Raw genomic sequence first — 23,057 nt, forward strand, 5'->3', positions numbered from 1 at the left:
ACATTTCTCTATTTGTGCATGAATAGGACCTGAGCATGTGTGTATTTCAGGCCTGTGTGTAGTGTGCATAACAACAGAGTGTTAACTGTAATTTCCCCACTGGGGATTAATAATAATAAAAAGTATGGACTAAGTCTCGTCTCATTGGTGTAAAGTGGCAGCTTTCAGAACGCTGCAGATCGCTGCGTTGCAAGAAGGTGCAGGTTTCATCTTGTCCAATATCTTTGGTCTGAATTTGCTACTGCACACACAGTGAGTGACACACATTGAAATTGTAAGTTGTTTTTAATGACTTGCTTAACTTTAGCTACGTTAACTTGAGGTAAAGGAAATGGGATATTTTTGTTGGCTATGGAAAACAAAAGCCTAGCTAGAGTGAAAGAGTGAAAAACAAGAACTAACCGGTATCTGAAGCTCTCTATTCAGCATTAATACAGCCTGCTATCTCTATAGTATTAAAAACAATATCAGTCTCCATAGAATGTTGTCACTGAAAACTGAATGTCATAGTGTCCCTGTTAATGCTATTGTACCGGTATACCCTTCAGTTCATTGACCAGATGGACATTGGAAGATATTTTAGGAAAGAGAGAGAAGCAGGAGATTGGCAGGGCAGATGATTCGGATTGAGGTCAGTAGTGGTCTACAGGTCTAAGGAAATGGGGGCCGGTTGGTTTTCTTCTAACAGGCATTTGTTGCCAGGTAAAGGCACCAAAGCATAGCCTGAACTAAATTATTTCATATTTATTATATATGCTATATTCTGACCAATTAACATTTCTGCATTCATTTGCTGTAATAAATTAAACAAAAATCTGTTGCCTAAATGTAGGCTAGGTTATACATGAGCATATATACCCACAGATACTTACATTAAAATATAATACATTGAAAGCAATACTACATACATAGGCTACATGAATACATAGGCTTACACATAGCAGTCGTTACTCCAAATCTTTTATTCCTTCAGCCATCAGGTTAATAAATTCAGACACTCACATTCCTTGAGTGAAGGCACTGGGACAGCATCGGAGCTGCATGTGAGCCAAGATGTGGAGGATGCCGATGTGGAAACTGTCCACCAGGAGGAAAAGAAATGGCAGAGGAGAGGGAGCTGGAGATCATTAAAGGATCATTAAAGGAGTCCTCACCCACAAGGAAAAGGGGGATGCTCACACACACCAACTCCACATTGGGATGCAAAGTTTCCTTCCGTCCTCTCTCCCAAACAACAAAGGTGCAGTCCAGGCTTGTTTCTTAAGGATGGAAAAGCAACTAAGTAGAGAGCCAGACTGGAAAGTCGCATATGCTACCCAGATCCATGAAATGGTTGAACGAGGCGCAGCCATAAAACTCACCAACTAACTCATGTTTGTTTCTCTTTAATTAAGATCCTTATCAACATCTTATATGATAAATTATGCAACAATGCCTATTTATTCTTTTATTCTTTTCTATGTACTGCTATTTGTCTGTTTTACTGATTTCTGCTTGATGTGACATTTTAGATGTTAACATGACCCTACAGGGCAATATCAGTAATTAGTGTAATCAAATAGCATTCTTTGGACCTGCAACTTATCAAATAGAGAGAGGAATTAGATTTGGTATTACTTTATCACACATTTACACAAGCAGACAGATAACATTTAAGTCATAGCCTACAGAAGAACTCAGCAGGAGCACAGTCTGGCCTAAATTAACCCCCCGCATGCAGCTTTGATGTGTCTAAAAGATAACATTACAGTGATGTTTGTTCAGCAGAGGACAAATGGCTGTCACTTTTACTCGTTAACATCTTGGCTTCTTCACTGGTTGTTGAAATAAGTAACAAAAGATGCGAGTGCAAAGACTTTGCATACCCTGGGGTTTCTATCCTGGTGACGTCCCTGGTCTGACGTTAAGCTCTGTTTGAGATGTTTTTCTTACCTAGGATTGTGTGAGCTAGGATTTAGTTTCACTCAGGTGTTTGAGGGAGATAAGAACCGTTTATAGTTAAAGGGATATTTCACCGCTGGAAAGCTGAATACATCTTTAAATTGGATCCCTTATGTAGTATAAATCTGAATTTATTTTTAAATTGGTGCCTTCTAGGTCGAGAAAAGCCAGGAAATGTGTTTTTGGCTCATGTGGATGAAAGACACCAAATCCCAGAATGCACTTGCTTCGCTGCTCTGAGTCCACTCCCAAGCCACGCCCACCGTTTACAGACAGACAGACAGACAGAGAGACGGTCAACTCAACTGTGTTTTATTGTCATTTCAACCATATACACGAAACAGCGTTTCACCGTGGCTCAAGTGGTTACACAATTAAAATACATAAAAACAACATTATATAAAAATCACATACGAAACAGGCTACATTTAGTGCACACACAGGATATGCTCTGTAAAGTTCAGCTAACACATAGCTACTAGCATTAGCGCTTGGTGGGCTGTAAACACCGAGTATAAACACAGCCGTAAATTTGCGTGGAATGTAGGCATTTAACAGTCACAAACTCCACCAGCAGTTAGCAGTTAGTTGGATACAAGCACCCCATTTCTGCAACAGTCCGTGTTAAAAAAAGCCCACCTCCACTAGCTAGTTTTACCCGGTGACAGAGCAGCACTGTTGTTCAGCCATGTTTCCACAACAACAAAAACACAGCAGTCTCTGAACTTGCCTTGCAAGTTTCGTTGAAGTTGGATGTAGTCCAGTTTGTTGTCCAAAGAGACACTTGCAAGCACAGTTGATGGGACAGGTGGCCGGCTAGTGTCAGCTTTCCACCTAGCTCATACTCCTGCATATGAGCAAGGAGTATGAGCTAGGGAAATCCTCCGCGTTTCACCGCTGAGGATACCCCCTTACCGGTTAGCGGCATCGAGCAACACCGCAGGCTGATGTGCTGGTCTCCGTAGCAGGTGAAACCTGGCATAGGTGGCCGGATAGCGTTAGCTTTTCACCTAGCTCCAACTCTTGTAACTCCAATTGTAATTTCCCCACTGGGGATCAATAAACAGTATAAAATTAAATTAAACTCCTACCCTTGTCCCGCTTTCCGCACACTGCTGAGGATGTCCCCTTACCGTAGCAGGCAAAACATGCGTAGTGTGTGGAGTATTCCGTCTGTAATAAAGTTTCCTGCATATTCTCCGATCTGTTCCAATGTATCCCGGTGGTACACATGTGTGCGGTAGTTTGAATGCACGTAATTGTTCCTATATCAGCATGTTCCTTCGGGATGAATAAATCTATCTATCTAAAAGTTTTCTGCTGAGAAGCCAGTAGCGAGGATTCAAGATGGCGGACGCTTGTTTTGCTTCGGCAATCTTCGGAGAAAGACGACAGTCTAACCCCCTATGGGCGGGTTGAAAAAATGCGGAAGTAGCTCCTACTATTGGCTGTAGTCCATTGCCTATGGGCAAAAGATCTTCTGATGATGCAAAAATCGTCATTTTACATAATCGGAAGATTTTTTCCAGACCCACAATACAGAGATCTCTCGTCTCAGGGGGACATGAGGGAGGGAAGCATGGTCATTCAAAAATACTACCGTGTTTCTGCTGATAGAAAGCTTAATGCTAAATCGGTGAAGTATCCCTTTAAAGGTGCAATATGTAATATTGTACGTAATACTGACGGCTAGCGGTTAAAATAGTTACTGCACTACCAATTCAAAATACTGGAGAGTCGTTTGCCCCGCCCCCTCCTGCCCAGACTATAAGTTCACGGGGTTGCCAGGCTGAGACCGCAGCATTCACAACAATGTTGCTAGATGCTTTTCTCACATAGCCAGACATTACTTCACAGCACAGCAGAGTAGCTAACGTTAGATGCTAGTCTCACATAGCCAGACATTACTTCACAGCACAGCAGAGTAGCTAACGTTAGATGCTAGTCTCACATAGCCAGACATTACTTCACAGCACAGCGGGGTAGCTAACGTTATATGCTGGCTATATTGACAGTTATAAAAGCCCGTGCTCACGCAGAGCTCTGTAACCAACTGACAGACACACTTTTCGGCTAAAAATTACAGTATGATCCGCTAAAAACACAACAACCTCAACTGCCCCACACAGTCAGGCACACTTCCTCGGCTTAGAATTACAATACGAAACGCTAAAAACCACTACCTTGCCGACGGAACACACTTCATTGGCTTAGAATTATGGCAACAAACACACTAAAAAACACACTGCAAACTCACAGTCCTCTCTTTCCGATTTACAGCCCTGTCGGTTTAAAAATAACTCACCGTTGTCGGCTCCAGCCGCTGAACTACCCGCGTAAACAGCCATGGCCCCCTTGGCTCGTCCTCCGGGTAACGTTAGCGGTAAACAGGGTTAGCATGGCGGCGTTAGCCAGGACCAGTCGGGATCACTTTACTGGCTGTGTCTCAATTGTTTTTGCGAGTAACCAACTTGGGTACTGTAGCTATATAATTCAATGTGAGTACACAAATGTTGAAATGACATAAAATGCCCGTCCCTAGTGGCTGTGATAAATTAGCCTGAAGCTATGCTGTTCAGGAGGAAATAAGCCAATTCTGCGTCCTTTTGGGATCTAAGCTGTCTCCATCTTTCAAATACATCTCCAGTATTTACCAGGGGGTTGTTACGTCTCTGGTCACGCAACTGTTAGAAACATGCTGTTTTCTTTTTTTTAGGTCGGGTAGAATCTATCTCCGTTGATTACAGCTGTAGTGCGCTGGGTTTACGTTTTTACAGGTAGATCTGGCAACCCGGCCTGGCTGTCATACTGGGCAGTTGATAACAACATACAGATCAAAACATAAACAGAAATTCCGTCACGGAATGTAAATTTCAAAAAGAAAAAATACTGACATTAGCATTGTTGTCAGAAAAGATAGTATTTCAGTTTAACATGTTTCCTTAATATCTGATGAGGCATTGGTGTCATTTTTGAATTTATTACAGTACAAATATTACATATTGGACCTTTAAGGTCGCTTTCATTTGACTTGGCTGTTTGAATTATTGTAAACAATTTAAACTTTTATTCAACTTAATTAGAGGACAACTCAGTCATTTAGTAAACTGGGGAGCAGTCTCCAAACCCTCTGATTCTAAAAACAGTTTACCTGCTAAAAGCTGAAGTCAGCAGAGTTTTTAAAGTGTTGCTGCTTTCCTTAACACGTACTTTTTCTTTTTACTTTAGTACAAACTACAGCTGCTCTTACAAAGTACGTACTATTGCCTGCAGTACAGTCTGCAGACAGTCGGGACATAAAACTCTGTGATAACATCGCAGCTTGAACTTTGAGCCTCTTGCACAGATATGCTGCACAGAGGATTGGGTGTCAGAAAAGCACGCTGGATTGTATACTGCAAAATGCAACCGGAAGCATTAGTACATATATTTGGCATACTGCATTTGACATACTATGTATTGGAGAAAACTAAATATTTTCCTGTCATACTAATGGTAGTATGGGCATTGCAATCCAGTATCTCTCTCAAAGCGATCCTCTTCCAGGAATGAGCAAAGCTTTATAACCCCTCCTCTTTCTGCTCTCACACACAGCCAGCTCCACTCTGTGCAAATATTTGCTTGTTCACCTCCCCTGTCAGAGCTACAGTTTGCAGATTGACAGTCGTCACTGAGCGAGAGGTGAAATGGAGCAGAAAGGAGTTCAGCTGGACCGGGAAACCTTCTCTTGTTCCATCTGTCTGGATCTACTGAAGGATCCGGTGACTACTCCCTGTGGACACAGCTACTGCATGAACTGTATTAAAAGCCACTGGGATGGAGAGGATTGTAAGTCCAGCTACAGCTGTCCTCAGTGCAGGAAGACGTTCACACCGAGGCCTGTCCTGCTGAAAAACACCATGTTAGCAGATTTAGTGGAGGAGCTGAAGAAGACTGGATTCCAAGCTGCTCCTGCTGATCGCTGCTATGCTGGAGCTGAAGATGTGGCCTGTGATGTCTGCACTGGGAGAAAACTCAAAGCACACAAGTCCTGTCTGATCTGTCTGGCTTCTTTCTGTGAGAAACACCTTCAGCCTCATTATGAATCAGAGACATTCAAGAAACACAAGCTGGTGGAGCCGTCCAAGAAGCTCCAGGAGAACGTCTGCTCTCGTCATGATGAGGTGATGAAGATGTTCTGTCGTACTGATCAGCAGCTTATCTGTTATCTCTGCTTAATGGAGGAACATAAAGGCCACGAAACAGTCTCAGCTGCAGCAGAGAGAGCTGAGAGGCAGAGAGAGCTCGAGGGGAGTCGACAAAACATCCAGCAGAGAATCCAGGACAGAGAGAAAGATGTGAAGCTGCTTCAACAGCAGGAGGAGGAAATCAATCTCTCTGCTGATAAAGCAGTGAAGGACAGCGAGAAGATCTTCACTGAGCTGATCCGTCTCCTGGAGAAAAGAAGCTCTGATGTGAAGCAGCAGGTCAGATCCCAGCAGAAAAGTGAAGTGAGCGAGTCAAGAAGAGCTTCAGGAGAAGCTGGAGCAGGAGATCACTGAGCTGAAGAGGAAAGACGCTGAGCTGAAGAAGCTCTCACACACAGAGGATCACAACCAGTTTCTACACAACTACCCCTCACTGTCACCACTCAGCCAATCAACATCCAGCATCCATATCCGTCCTCTGAGCTGCTTTGAGGACGTGACAGCGGCCGTGTCAGAAGTCAGAGATAAACTACAGGACGTCCTGAGAGAGAAGAGGACAAACGTCTCACTGACAGGGACTGAAGTGGACGTTTTACTGCCACAACCAGAGCCCAAGACCAGAGCTGGATTCTTAAAATATTCACATGAAATTACACTGGATCCAAACACAGCATACACACAGCTGTTATTATCTGAGGGGTACAGGAAAGCAACATTCATGTTGCCACAACAAGAGTCTTATTCTAGTCACCCAGACAGATTCACTGGCTGGTTTCAGGTCCTGAGTAGAGAGAGTCTGACTGGACGTTGTTACTGGGAGGTTGAGAGGAGAGGAGAGGAGTTTCTGTAGCAGTCGCATACAAGAATATCAGCAGAGCAGGGGGGTTGGATGAATGTAAATTTGGATTCAATGACAAATCTTGGGCGTTAGATTGTATCTACAACAGTTATACATTTTGTTACAACAAAGTCCAAACTCCCGTCTCAGGTCCTGTGTCCTCCAGAGTAGGAGTGTACCTGGATCACAGTGCAGGTATTCTGTCCTTCTACAGCATCTCTGAAACCATGACTCTCCTCCACAGAGTCCAGACCAAATTCACTCAGCCGCTCTACGCTGGACTTCTGCTTTATTATTCTTCTGGAGCCTCTGCTGAGTTGTGTAAACTGAAATAGACAGAAGTCATTTAAGGGTTAAATTCTGTGTTTTAACTGTGTTACATTCCCAAATTGTCTAGGGGTGGAGGACGCAAACAATTTAAAACAATAAACCTAGATTTAGACAAACAGTAAATAAGGTAATTTATTGGACAAAACTCAACACAAAGCAACTGAAGGAAGACAATTACTGGCTCTTTGTCACTGGCTCAATTCAGGTTTACACAGCTTCCCAAGGCATTACTTCTCTTCTCACACGGCTCACACTCTGCTCACTCTGTTGGCTTCCACTGAAGCTTCACCATCACTCTGGCTTGGTATAACCGGTTAACACCTTCCCTGATCAGCAGATCAGGAGTGACATCACCAGCACACACACCTGAAGAAAATCACACACACAGGCAGACAACATAGCAAAACAAAACACGGCATGTAACAAACTATTTGACTTATTTAGTCTCCATGTTTGTTACTGAGAGCTGATTGTTGTCATTTTTTGCCTTTAATCACCATTTTAGATGTGTTGAGATGTTTTTGGCGCTTTTCTTCAAACGTTTTTTGCGTCTGTCGACATTTATTTGTAAAGAAATCTAGATTTACATTTATTTGTTAGGTGGACCAAACTTTATCATAATCATAATCAATAAGTCATTCTTCTCTTTGAACAGACTTTACTGATGGGATGTGTGAACAAACTGAAGCTTTCCATGATGAATAAACTAACATGAACAAAGTATTTCTTCCTGTCTTCATTCCAGGGTTTCATACAAAGCTGATGGAGAAAATGTGAAACTGATATGAGAGTATAACTGAGGCACCTTTCCTCCTGAAACACCACAAAGTACAGTGTTCATGTTTAGAGTCAGTCTCTGTCCTTTCAACTTTCCTCCCTAAAACTGCTCCGTCACAGAGAAATGAGCAGAGTTTTCTATCACTTGTTGCTTTTTACAGCCAACATTTCCTCTCCGCACTGAGTCAATAAATATTACACAGACTTAAAAGAGCATTTCAATAGTGTATATGGGTGTGTGTATAGTATGGTATGTAGGTATGTGTATAGTAGTGTGTGACAGCTTCTCAGTAGTGTGTATGAGAGCATTTCAATAGTGTATATAAGGGTGTTTAAGTTGTATGTTAAACTAATTTTAATAGTGTATACGAAAGTGAGAGCATTTCAATAGTGTATAATCTATAGTGTTTTGGTTTCAGAATGATTAAGACAATTGAAGAACAATTAGATATTTCTATGCCAATTAAGATTGTTTTTGCCAAATGATGTACAGATGTTTAGTCATTCTATTATCTGTAATGTCTTGAAATGTAGGGCAAATAGCTCCGGTAAATGGGATAGAAATCTCCTTGGGAGAAATAGATTTAGAGTGAGCCCCGGATGTTTACAACATCTGGCTCCAGCCCTGGGACATGAAGTACTCTGTCAGTACTTTGCACTCACTTCTTATTAAGCGTCTTTATGAGTTATTTAGTTTGAACATGTTTGTGAGGACATCAGAAAGTGACAGCTCTGATTACGGAGCAGAACTGTTTGACGAGTTCATCTGAATTAGATTTGACTAAACTGAGAGACGCCCAGCTCTCAAACCTGAAGAGGAAACTTCCTGATGACTGTTGTCTCTGCAGCCGTGTGACTTGATGGGTAACTCCACTTCTCTTGACAGGTTTATGTATGTTCTCACTCTGCAACCTGTATTTAGTGTCTGGGCATCAGCGTCCTCCCAAAACATGTTTAATCACGAGGAATACTCTGATTATAAAATAGAAAGATACTTTTTTAATTTTCCTTTGAATCTAAAACTAGAGCTGCAAAGATTAACCGAGAAGTCGTCAACTATTAAGTTAATCGTCAACTATTTTGATAATCAATGAATCAGTTGGGTCATTTTTTATAAAAAAAAGTAAAACTTCTCTAAATTGCAGCTTGTTAAATGTGAATATTTCCTTGTTCCTTCACTCCTCAAGGCTTTTTTTCTGCATTTCGCTGCTTTTTTAAAACGCTTTTGATGCATTCAAGCCTTTTGTTGATGCTTTTTGATACATTTTTCAATGTATTTTTTCTGTTTTATTTTTTTATTTAAAGATTTTTGACGCTCGCTTTGGACGCTCATTCGACGGCCCAGCACAGTAAGAAATAGACAAAGTTAGTTATTGCCAACAACAACTTCTATATTTATATTATTATATTCATGTATATATGTATGATCAATAAAGTAACTACCTACAACAGCAGTAAGATAAATGTACTACTGTACAAAGTACAGTAACAAAAATATAAATATGTGGAACACATACCAATTAGTGTTTTTCAGAGCTATATGTACAAGTGCTTCATGAGCAACAGCCTGAATCTGTAAACATCAAACTCCCTTCAGAACAATAATAATATTCATGTTTGTGTAGATCCTACCTGAAGTAAAGAGTTTGCAGAGTCATGCCTTGCCTGGCTTCAGACCTCGGCACGGTCGAACGACAAATGCCGTGCAACCAGTAACATAGCTCAGACAAGGCGTTCGTGATTCAACCGCTCATGACTGTTTTCCCAGATGGCGCCTGCACGTAAACATGAACGCTACGGTCTTTATAATCTATCTTTTAAATAAACTGTCTGTACACTTACAAAGTTCTCAATGCTTAGATTAACATTTAGGGACCCTCATTATGCTACCGTTGAAGTGTGGTGCTATTTTGAGCCTTGATAGTGGTATTAAATAGTGATTTGACATGTGCCCTGAAAGCTAGCGTTAGCAGCTAACCACCGGTTTGCGGTAGCTTATTAAAAGCTAGAGACACATTCGATTAACATGAAAACATATCCCAGAGAATGTTTGACTCAGTACAGAAAGGTTATTAACTCCTAGGTTCATTTTGCCCCTGAATTGTCCTTTAACCAACAAACTTTATTAAATAATGCAAAAATATTCCCAAAAGTAGCCAACAAAGAAACAAAAAGGGACTGTAGACCCAGGCCAAAAAGAACTACAGATGGGAAGGGTAAACTAATCCTAGAACAAACAAAAGAGACGAATAACTGAAGTACTGGTAATCTCCAGCCCAAATTAACACAATAAACTAAAAGAACAAAACTCCAGCACTTAAGTATCCATGGAGGTTGGGAAACACTAACCTACTTGTGGCAAAAAAGGTGCTTGTGTGCTGCTTGTGTGCTGCTTGTGTGCTGCTTGTGTGCTGCTTGTGTGCTGCTTGTGTGCTGCTTGTGTGCTGCTTGTGTGCTGCTTGTGTGCCCTCTGTAGCTTTACTCTCTGCCTTCTTATCACCTGCCCCACTCTACCTGAGCACTGATTTCGCTCAGGTGTGCAACAGGCAGAGGGAGGAGGGCAGAACAAGGGACAGACAGAGAGAGAGAGAGAGAGAGAGAGAGAGAGAGAGAGAGAGAGAGAGAGAGAGAACAAGACACAGAGGCACATGTAACAGTAATTAACACAAGAAAGACAATATAAGTTGGAGCCGACATTACAGTTCTTTCCAATTGCTAAAACACGATTTTGCAAACTAGGCTGGTTTTATCAAAATACTTAACACAACCAAACTGCAAAATACCTTATATGTATCCTGCAAAATGAAGCACTGCAACCAAAACTACATATAGCATTATCAAAATCAAACTTTTGCACCAAATGGCACACACTTCATTCATATTACCAGATTTTTGTCTAACCAATTAAACATTGTTGGGTGTAATGAAAAGCACTCTCATCTTTAGTGTGCTTTGTCATAATACTAAAATAGTTCAAATTGTAGAAAATTCTTCAGATTGTTCACATGCACAGAAATATTTGCACACACACACACACACACACACACACACACACACACACACACACACATACAGTGTGATTCACCAAACAAGTTAGTGCACACTGGACTGAACAAAAATATGCTCACAAAAAACAGTAAACTGAAAAAGAAAATTGCAGAAAAAAAATGTGCAGAAATGTAACAAAAAAAGTGCTCACCTGTGGTCTTTTCATAGTTCCTGACTTAAGTGGTAACAATGAACCATAGTGTTGGCGAACTGACCAAAGAGCCAGTTAATTAACCCGACTCGTGTCACTGAACCGATCCCAGAAGCCTTTATTTCTCGTGCATCTTAGATGATTGTGTACATACAAATTCATAGAATACATTATCGATGGATATCACATACAAATGCACGTCACGTTTGGTATCATTTCGGGCATTATTAGTGGGGTAACTTACGAGATACAAACGTGGGTCCATTAGCCCCTGCGCTTCAGCTGATAACGCTACTCTAGCTAACTCTCCCAATGTTAGACCCAGGTGAAAAAAGCTTCTGGGGGGGTGTTTGGCTCGAGGTCATGGTGCAAAGGACCCTAGGGTGAATTACTCCGAACCATCACTTTAAGTTAAATGTTTGTTACGTGATAGGTAGGCTGTCACCAGGAGACCGTGCACCAGGCTACTGAAAGAGACCGTAACCGTGCCTAATGCATGATTCTATGTAATCATGGGTGTCTAGGTTCCCGGCAAGTTTGAGTTACCGATAGCAGAAGCCTTTATGTCTCGTGCATTTTAGAATTGTGTTCATGGAAATTTATAGGCTACATTACCAAGGGGAAAGTATTATATCACATACAAATACACGTAATGTTATCTTGGTATTTATGTTAAGTTAAATGTTAGAAGTGAATGTTACTACATGGTAGTTAGACTGTCATGAGGAGACCGCTCACCAGGCTACCGAATGTAACCGTGGCCAGTGTATGAGTGTCGGTCAGTATGAGTGTAAATAATATGTCGAGACCGAATGTAACCGCAACCGAGTCTTCCGTGGTGTCTTGGTTCCTGGCAGGGGAATGCGATCACTCCCCCCACCCCCGCGCTGCCAAGGGCACGCGAACCGGTGACCAAATCTATTAACTCGGTAGGCCAACCAACGACCGTCAGGTTAAACCGACTCACGTAAAAGAGTCGGTTGTCCCATCACTAATGAACCATTGAAGTGTTTGGTCAGGTGACACATATATTGGCCAATGAGCTCATGTACTGTCATTTTGAATGGCAGTGTTTTCAAATGGCAAACATGTGACTTTATGTCAGATTGTTGTGTCTTATGCAGAGAACCGTGTTCAGTGCATTTAAAAAGGGCCATTTTGAATGAAGCAGAAAATGTGTTTAGACTTTTGGAGATTTGAGAAGAGGTTTTGCTCTCTGTGTGTCAGTTTAAATAATTGTGCTGTGCATGTCATTTTATTGTGTTAGCAATTGGAAACAACTGTAACATATTAACCGCAAAACCTGGCGCCACATTTACATAAAAAAAACTGGTATCTTATAAATAAAAATGTTCATGTGACAGAATTTCACTCTTTTCTTTAAAGAAACTATTGAGTGAAGTGTAAAGTCCCTTAAATAATTCAAAGTGTAAAGATGAAATGTTAGTATTTAGTGTCTTTGTGTTTGATGCTAGTGTGTTGTGGGTGACGGTGTGTGTGTGTTGTCTCAGTGAGGAGTGTTTGGCTGCATTTAGCCTGATCTGAGACGTGTGTGAAGAGTTGTGTTGCTGTGAATAAGTTGTGTAGCTGATTCTCTACTTGTCTGTCTGTCTGTCTCTACCTGTCTGTTTAGTTCAGGTGACTGTTGGTAATGCAGACTGTGGTTAGAGTTTGGCACACGTGGCTTCAGTTGTGACGACTGTCATTTAGCAATCGAAAAAAACTAAGATTTCTGGACACAAAACACATGTAGTTTATAAAATCTGATGTTTTATGCCACATGTGTCAAACTCAAGGTCCGCGGGCCAAATCCGGCCCCTGGCAGATTTTGATCTGGCTCTCATATCAATTTAGGTTAACGATACATTTTGGCCCACTTCGTTTTTGTCACTTTGTCCGAAGTTATTGTCACTTTTGCTGACGCTTTTTTCTATGATGGCTAAGGAATTTTTCGGCTGACTTTTTTAGGGTTTTATGTCGACCAAACTGTAAGTGAGAAGACATTTTAAGATATGCAATAAGTCTTCCTTGTAGTCTTTTTAGGTGGTTTTTGTAGCCACATAAGTTATTCTAAAGATTTTTTGTAGCCCCTGGTGATGTTCTAAAGGTTCTTTAGGATGTTTTAGGGTCTTTTTGAGGATTTAGTGGTCCTATAAGAGGTACAAGAGGTTCTTGTGGTCTCTCAGGAGGGGACAAGCTTTGTGTCTCTGTCTCTGTGTGTCTCTTTCTGTGTGTCTCTGGGCCCTATTTTAACGATCAAAGCGCATGGCGTGAAGCGCCTGGCGCAGGTGCCTTTAGGGCGTGTCCAAATCCACTTTTGCTAGATTGACGGTGAAAAAAAAAGGTCTGTGCGCCGTGCGCATGGTTCTAAAGGGTTGTACTTAGTGTCTTCATTAATTCACAGGTGTATTTTGGGCGTAACATGCAATAAACCAATCCAGGGCTGTAGTACTCGAGTCCCGTCTTGGACTCAAGACCGTTTTTCTATGGTCTCGGACTTGTCTCAGACTCGCTGGTATTCGGTCTCGGTCTTGCCAAATATGTTTTTTGGTCTCGACCAAGTCCAGGTGTCTTCATTATGTTCCCAGTAAGCACACATACGTCGCCGCGACGTATGTGTGCTTACTGGGAACATCATAATAAATAATCATACACTAGATTATCTTCGCACGCACGCCCTGCTAATTTTCATTGATTCACACACACACACACACTGTAACAAAGGAAGATGTCCGCCATTCTGCCATTATCAAATTTGGTTATAAAAATCACCAGGAATTTCCCAGCGCTGTGCTTAAAAAGAAACACAGTGCAGACTGCAAATTCTGCAAAGCAACAATTTCGGGAAACCTGTGGGACAACGTCAAATTTCGTAAGACACCTGCAGAGGAATCACACATCGCGGTAAGTTAACTGAAGAGATGGAGCTGCTTAGCCTTGACTATGTGTTAACGTTAACATTAGCTAACATAGTGGAAGATAAAGGTAATGTTCTTGGACATAAAGTTATCATAACTTACGTCTGGTATTACTGATTTCATGAGGTAAACAAATTCAAACGATGATGGTATACGCGATTGGTTATCGTCGTGTTTGTGGTTGTGCTCAGTCTTTTTACAAATGAACGCTCACGTTAACGTTAACGTTAGGGTTAAGTAAACTTTGCATCAGGCTGACGTCATGCCATGAAGTTATAAGTTCGATAACTTACATACGGTGGTAGCTAGTAGCTGTGTCTGTGTCATATTTGCGTGAAAAAAAAGGTGGTTAAATTGGGTATTGTTATCTGACATCGGTGATGATTTCTTCAGTTTTAAATGGGTTGAGAGGCTTAGCAACAACCAGCTATTAACATTATTCTTCAAAATCTTGAGTAAGCTAGCGCAAACTAAGATTCACGTTTATCTAGCAGCAGGAGACACAAGCATATCCTGCACGTCTCTGAAATAAATGAAAATGGAACCGAGCAATATTTTATACTTGTTGTTAACATGTTATCACTGTGTGTGTAGTGATCTGATCTGATCATAATAAACTGTAAGTTAGGTTACATGCATTTCATAGAATTTGACTTATGAGGGATTGTGAGTGGCTACAATCTCAAAGGGAAGGCTGTCTGCTGAAGGGCACCGCAACCACAACATTTTTGATAGCATGCTATATTTAAGATCAAAATAATCAACCCGACCCCGAAAAAATGAAGTATAGGCTATATTTGTGTTGCCATTTGAATGTGGAATATAGCAATTATGTGGTAATTTAAAACTTATGTCTGGCATATATTCTGTGTGTGCAGTATTTCTCTTCTGTAACATAACAGACATTTTTGATTACATCCAGTCAGAAAAAAAGTATACTGTAACCTTGTTTGAGACAGACTTAAGTTAAACACTAAAAGACTGCTGTAAAGACCAAAATCCCTCTGGCTCTCCCTTCATGTCAGTGTCTGGACACAACTTTGAATGCCATTTCAGTTTCTTAGAACATTTAATAAACAATGAAAGCCATTTACTAGCTAAGTTCTACGATTCAGAAACAACTTTATTTAGTTTTTCTCAGTATATGGAGTGGACATTAATGAATGATTGGAAATACAGATTTCACTTCTCTTTAGATAAATCTTATTATCTGCCTGTAATTCAGTTCCAACACTTATAGATGCTTTTGTATTTCCATCTCCATCCTGCAGGAGTATCTCCAAGGACTTCAACAGGGGGATTCACAGCCAATGATTGATGATGCATTTCAGCAGCGACCATTGCAAGTTCAAGTTTACAATGCTTCATCATCAAGGCAGCAGGCTATCAACCAAGTGATTGACCCTCTACAATTTGCATACTGGACAGAAAGGAGCACTGATGACGCCCTATTGTATATGCTCCATAATATTTATTGTCATCTTGATTCAGCCCAAACGATATGTACGCGTGTTATTTATAGATTTCTCATCTGCATTTAACACCATTAGGCCTCACATTATGATGGAGAGGCTATTGCTGTTGGGAGTGCATAGTGATGTCATCAGATGGGTTGAGTCCTTTCTGACTGACCGAGTGCAGGGTGTCAGGGTAAAGCGACTTTGAGTCCATGAAAAGCGCTATATAAATTCAATTTATTATTATTATTAAATGAAGCATAGTCTTCTCCCATTATTACAAACACAGGGTCAACCAAGCAATCATCCATGACCTTATCATTGGCTGCTGTCTACCTATATCAATCGTGGAAAATTAAAATTTCTGACATTTTCTGAAAGGTTCACACCAATCTCCAGAACAACTATAACCAGCAAATAGATACCTCAACTAGTGATGAGAGTGAAAGAGTGCATCAAGTCCAGTCTGGTAGATCAGAAATCAATCTCTGTAACTGTTCATATATGGTCAGACCGCACAATGAGATCTTAGCTGGGAGTCACAGCTCATGGTCTCAACTCTTCAGCCAGTGGATACACTCTGAACGCTTACCTGCTCGACTGCAGGAGATGCAAAGGGCGTCACAGCTCTGAAAACATTTCAGCTGCATTTGATGAAATACTAGATGACTACAATATCAGTGATAAGGTAGATTTTATCATCACTGATAATGCAGCTAACATGCAGAAGTCTTTTAAAGTCATTATGGCAGACCACTCAGATGACAGTGAGGATGAGGAGGACATGGTTGGTGAACAGCTAAATACAGACTTTCTTCTTGGTTCCCGTCAACGGCTATCCTGCTTTGCCCACAGTTTACAACTGGTTATCGGAGAGGGGATGAAAGAAGTAAAAGTGATGTTTCGGGCAATCTCAAAAATAGTCAAACTTGCCATTCTGCTGCATAGCTGTCTTTATGATCGATATGAGGCTGTTTTTGGAAGTTGTAAAAGCATTCCAGTCTCAAATGTCATAAGGTGGAATTCGCAATAGAGACAAATACAAGCAGTCATCGAATAAGATTGCACTTGCCTGTTGGATACTCCTCTCGGCTGCTACTGTGCTATCGCGCGAGATCACGCACAGAGCACAACATCTATTGCCAGAAAAGACTAATGGAGAAGAAGATCCAAGAAGCGAGTGGACAACGGAAGCAGTTACTGCAGCGTGAGGCGATAGGACAAGATGCCACACAGCTGTTTATATCCCGGCTGCGGTTTAAAAGCGAAAGATGTTGTGCTCTGATAGGTTGGATATTTCAGCCTACATGTTTCAAATGTATTTTATATCTTGTATGTAGTGTACCACACAAGAAGGTTAGTCTGGGGACAACCTTCACCCACAGGAATGTGTAGAATCTATTATGAGTTTGGGTACAACTTTCACACAGAGGAATCGGAGCCAGGAATGTGGGAATCTATTAGGAGCACGTGCCATAAAAGGTGTAGTTTAAGAGTAAAACTTGTGCACTGAAATAGATGTCTCATGCTGTGTAAGCACAAAAAGAGTTTAAAAGGTATTCACTATGATGTACATGTGGTTCATCCTTGGGCAGACGTGTCTGTATGCTCACGGTTGTCCCAGTGTCATGAAAGTTTGTTCACTGTTTGAATAAAGCTGCATTTGATTTGTAATCATCGGACTGGTCGTCATCTTTGAGGTCTCCCTACATCATTTCTGAGTCATCACCCGATATCATTTGGCGTCACGAACAGGATGCAGATTCAGCGAAAGGTGAGTAATTGTCTATTCTTGTTGAATGGAATTTGCTCCCTTTTGTTGCATATCTGTTAAAGAACCGGGTACGGGAATTGAAATGAGGGAGACATGATTTGGCTGTGGAATTATAAATTGGGTTACGCTAAAATGAATGAGTGAAATTCTAAAATGTTTAAATGGTGTTTGAATTGTTGAAGCTGTTGGCATAATCAAATATAACCTGTGACAAAGTGTTGGCCAACACGATTAGATAGATTGTGAGTGAGGTTATTTGAAGATTCGGGTCGCTTTTAGCTGACAGTGATAAGACCAACGTCTGGTGAAGCGTTGAGGGACAGAGACGTATCTGTTATTTTCTTGTGATTCAGATAGGGATGAAAGAAGCCCTGGTGTGTTTGTGGCCCAACTATTACCGATGTCCCATGGTGGGTGACATTGATTAGTGCGTGATTTTGGTGCGGACTTCTCTGTGTGATTGGTGCTTCGTTTGGGAAGAGGTTCAGTACACAGAGTCGAAATGAATGTGATGACTGATTGTGACGCATAAGGCGTAAGTGGAGTTTTGACTGGTTCAAAGCTAGTTATTTTGGAGTGCCCTGTAGACAGTTGGTGACGAAGACAGGGGGAGTTCGGGTGAATGTTTAGCTTAGTTACACAGGAGTAAAAGAGTTAGGAGTTTTTTGATTGGGGACATAGCCGGTAAACAATTCAAAACTGACCATTATCCACTCCAGTTTCGAATCAAGTGCTGCATATTTGATGTCTTTTTGTCTTGTTTTGCTTTACCTGTTTTTGTCCTGGTTTGCTTTATATGTTTTGTGTATCTGCAATTTAAAAATGGGTCAAAATCATAGTAAATTATCTTATCAAGCGTTAACATTACAAAGAAATGAAAAATAAATAAATAAATGAAAAAAAGGAAATAAATGAAACAAGAGGGAATAAGGAAATAAGGATTAGGACGCCGTTAATGGGGAATTAAAGCCCTCAAGGAGGCGATTTTTAGAATGGGCCGCTAAATCCCGGAAAGTCACTAGGTGAATTTTCGGGTCCGCACCAGGAACTGAGACGTTCCAGGAAGCTGGGAGTTTGTAGAATAAAACTTCAGTTGTCAGTTACCAATCGATTCATAGGTTGACGAATTTATGTCCGAAGTAACCTCTCATTGAAATCTACACCTCAAAGGTAGCAAAAATTTAGGAAAAAGTGATGAAAGGAAAAAGGAAACTGTAGAAAAGCATGCTTCTAGGAATAGAATGAATGAATTAATTAAGAGAATTTAGTGTTTCAAGCTGGAGTGATGTCGACTTTGTGTGTGTTGTAATGTTACTGTGAACTTTTCTGTTCAAATCTATTAAAAAAAAAAACGAGAACGTATGAGCTCCGTTTGAGAGGAGGTTTCGCAATCTGTTAAAATGAGTGAAAGGGGAGTGCTGAGTCATCACCCGATATCATGCTCTGTGCAGGATCTCGCACGATAGGCAAGTGTTATTTAAATATACTTCTGGTGTAGTTACAAACTTTCTAATGCATTGTTTTATAAGTACAGAAACTATTTGTACTACTGTAGACGTTTGGTATCATTCCGGGCATTATTAGTGGGGTACTTTACGAAATACAAATGTGGATCCATTAGCACCTGCACTAAGCTAACCAGCTGATAACGCTAACTCGACCAACGCTATAACAAGGCAAAAAAGCTTAGGGTGAGGCTATTTGCACCCCTGGTACAATTAGCAGTGTATGCTATTTGCCCCCCTGGTACAATTAGCAGTATGCTATTTGTACCCTGGTGCAATTAGAATGTGTATGTACTTGCACCCCTTTACAATTAGAGTTTTAGCTGCTATTTGCACCCCTGGTACAAATATCAATGTATGCTATTTTGCACCCTTGTTTTTTACAACAGTACCTTGGCATATATTTACACACAGTTATCCATACTACTCATGTATTACACCTTTTGGAATATTATCACCCGGACATTCTTACCAACCATAACCATAACCCAACTCTAAGCCTAACTTAAACTAACCACCCCAGAGCAGGCATATTCATGCGCCCCCTCCACCTCTTCCCCTACAAAAAAATAAAATATAAATGATGCGTCGGGTCCTGACTTGCGCAATTGCATGCAAATTATCCAATCCAAATTTTAAAAAATAAGATCCACACAGGGGAATCAAACACCAACCTCCACCTCCCATTCGCAAGCAAACGCGCACTAATCACTCACCTAGCAGTTCTTTCAGGAAGTTGAACAACTTTTACCAATTGGTTTCTTCAAGCCTTGGTTTGCGGGTAACCATACTGTATATAAAAAATAGGTACTAACTAACAAAAACTTAACGGTTGTATGCTTTCACTGAAGACAGAAAGCGCAACTGCCGGTATCCATTTAGAAATTCAATTGTTATAAAATTTAAAGAGAAAAACTTCCCCTAATATGCCAGTTTTGCGGTCATGGAAGATGAACGTCCGCCATGATTTCGTACACGCGAGCAACGTTTTTTGTGTTACGTCACGGGGTGTAATAAGCTCAGCTGTGTGGCGGCGGCTATTCGATACCGGGGGCAAATAGACACTCAAAAAGCTTTGTGGGGGCGGGGTTTTTTTGGCTCGAGGTCAGAGTGTACGCAAGAGCAGCCTAGGGTGAAATTACTCAAAACCATTACTTTAAACGCTCTCATACACACTATTGAAATTATTTTAACAGATTATTTAACACACTAATACACACACTACTTAAATGCTGTGAACAAGTGATAGAAAACTCTGCTCATTTCTCTGTGACGGAGCAGTTTTAGTGAGGAAAGGTGTAAGGACAGAGACTGACTGACTCTAAACATGAACACTGTACTTTGTGGTGTTTCAGGAGGAAAAGGGCCTCAGTTATACTCTCATATCAGTTTCACATTTTCTCCTTCAGCTCTGTATGAAACCCTGGAATGAAGACAGAAAGAAAAGACTTTGTTCATATTAGTTTATTCATCATGTAAAGCTTCAGTTTGTTCACACATCCCATCAGTAAAGTCTGTTCAAAGACTCTTGTTCAATGATTTCATCAACAGATTCACTTCATCCACACAATAACTTTGTTTGAACCAGAATCTCAGCTATGTAAAAAAGAAGAATTAATTATTGATTATGATAACGACATTTGGTTTGCCAAACACATAAATGTAAATCTAGATTTCTTTACAAATGTCCACAAAGAGAATAAAGTGTGTAGGATAAAGGAGGTCTGGTGCTTTCTCTCTTCAGAGCCGTGCAGTGGAAGAGAAACTAAATACACTTTTACTTTGATTTGATTTCTGGGTCACGGCAAACATTTGGCCTGTCCCACATGGGATTACAAGACACCGCTATTTAACAGACATCTTCCTGTCCCACAGATACATAACATGGAGAAATACATAAATAACAAACAACTAATATCTACAGATCATCTCGGTAAAGATCTTTTTTAACATATATTCCTGTTTCAACAATCAAAGGTAAAATAAGAGATCTCAACTGAGCACATTGAGAGCTTCTGGTGCTCCCCAAATATTTTTCTCAACAAAAAACATCTCATCACTTCTTAAACGTCAATACAAGCCAAAAGAATGTCAAACTAATTTACAAAAACATTTAGAAAAGCAAATAAATGTCGAAAAAAGTGACAAATTTTTTTGATAAAAGCAAAAAAATAAGAAAAAGCAACAAAAATGTGTAAACACATGTAAAGCGTAAAACAAAAAATGACACAACAATCAGCTATCCACAACAAACATGGAGACTAAATAAGTTGAAGAGTTAAAACACAGAATTCAACCCTTAAATGACTTCTGTCTATTTCAGTTTACACAATTCAACAGAGTCTCCAGAATAAACATAAAGTCCAGCATAGAGCGGCTGAGTGAATGTGGTCTGGACTCTGTGGAGGAGAGTCATGGTTTCAGAGACGCTGTAGAAGGACAGAATACCTGCACTGTGATCCAGGTACACTCCTACTCTGGAGGACACAGGACCTGAGACGGGAGTTAGGACTTTGTCGGACCAAAATGAATAACTGTTGTTGATACAATATAATGCCCAAGATTTGTCATTTTGTCCAAATAAACATTTACCCAACCACCCTGCTCTGCTGATATTCTTGTATGCGACTGCTACATAAACTCCTCCTCTCCTCTCCACCTCCCAGTAACAACGTCCAGTCAGACTCTCTCTACTCAGGACCTGAAACCAGTTAGTGAATCTGTCTGGGTGACTAGAATAAGACTGTTGTTGTCTCATAAATGTTGCTTTCCTGTTCCCCTCAGATAATAACAGCCATGTGTTTGCTGTGTTTGGATCCAGTGTGATTTCACGTGAATATTTTAAGAATCCAGCTCTGGTCTTGGGCTCTGGTTGTGACAGTAAAACATCCACTTCAGTCCCTGTCAGTGAGACGTTTGTCCTCATCTCTCCCAGAACGTCCAGTAGTGTATATCTGACTTCTGACACGGACGCTGTCACGTCATGTCGACTCCCCTCGAGCTCTCTCTGCCTCTCAGCTCTCTCTGCTGCAGCTGAGACTATGTCGTGGCCTTTATGTTCTCCCGAGTTCCTCCACAGAGCAGACAGATAAGCTGCTGATCAGTACAGCAGAACATCTTCATCACCTCATCATGACGAGAGCAGACGTTCTCCTGGAGCTTCTTGGGCCGGCTCCACCAGCTTGTGTTTCTTTAACTGAGCTACGTCGTAATGAGGCTGAAGGTGTTTCTCACAGTAAGAGACAAGACAGATCAGACAGGACTTGTGTGCTTTGAGTTTTCTCCCAGTGCAGACATCACAGGCCACATCTTCAGCTCCAGCATAGCAGTGATCAGCAGGAGCAGCTTGGACGGCCCGTTTTCTTCAGCTCCTCCACTAAATCTGCTAACATGGTGCTTTTCAGCAAGACAGGCCTCGGTGTGACGTCTTCCTGCACTGAGGACAGCTGTAGCTGGACTTATGATCCTCTACATCCCAGTGGGTTTTAATACAGTTCATGCAGTTGCAAACGGTGTAACGAACACCGATCCTTCAGTAGATCCAGACAGATGGAACAAGAGAAGGTTTCCCGGTCCAGCTGAACTCCTTTCTGCGCCATTTCACCTCTCGCTCAGTGACGACTGTCTGAGTCTCACTTCCTGAGAAGTGAAACTAGTCTGAGCTCTGATGTAATAACAGCAGTGATACGTACTTCCTCAGGATGTTGTTACCCCGGTTGCATTTTGCAGTATGCAAGCCAGCGTGCTTTTCTGACCCACAATCCTCTGTGCAGCATATCTGAGCAAGAGGCTCAAAGTTCAAGCTGCGATGTTATCACAGAGTTTGATGTCCCGACTGTCTGCAGACTGTACTGCAGGCAACAGTACTTTGTAAGAGCAGCTGCAGCTTATTTCAGCTTTTAGGAGAATTAGAATCAGAGGGTTTGGAGATGGTCCCCAGTTTACTAAATGACTGAGTTGTCCTGTAATTAAATTGAATAAAAGTTTATATTGTTTATAATCATTCAAACACAGCCATTGACAGAATCAGAGTAAAATATAAAGCAACCTTAACTCTAACTGGTTCTTATCTCTCTCAAACACCTGAGTTAAACTACATCCTAGCTCACACAGTCCTAGGTAAGAAAAACA

The 23,057-nt window shown here is 41.0% G+C and overlaps 1 pseudogene; it reads left to right on the plus strand.

The window, feature by feature from the left end:
* Nucleotides 1-5,606: 5,606 nt before the first annotated feature.
* On the plus strand, nucleotides 5,607-7,974 carry LOC120545705 (annotated as a pseudogene).
* Nucleotides 7,975-23,057: the final 15,083 nt, after the last annotated feature.

The sequence above is a fragment of the Perca fluviatilis genome, chromosome 17 (genome assembly GCF_010015445.1).
Source record: "Perca fluviatilis chromosome 17, GENO_Pfluv_1.0, whole genome shotgun sequence".
NCBI classification, from domain to species: Eukaryota; Metazoa; Chordata; class Actinopteri; order Perciformes; family Percidae; genus Perca; species Perca fluviatilis.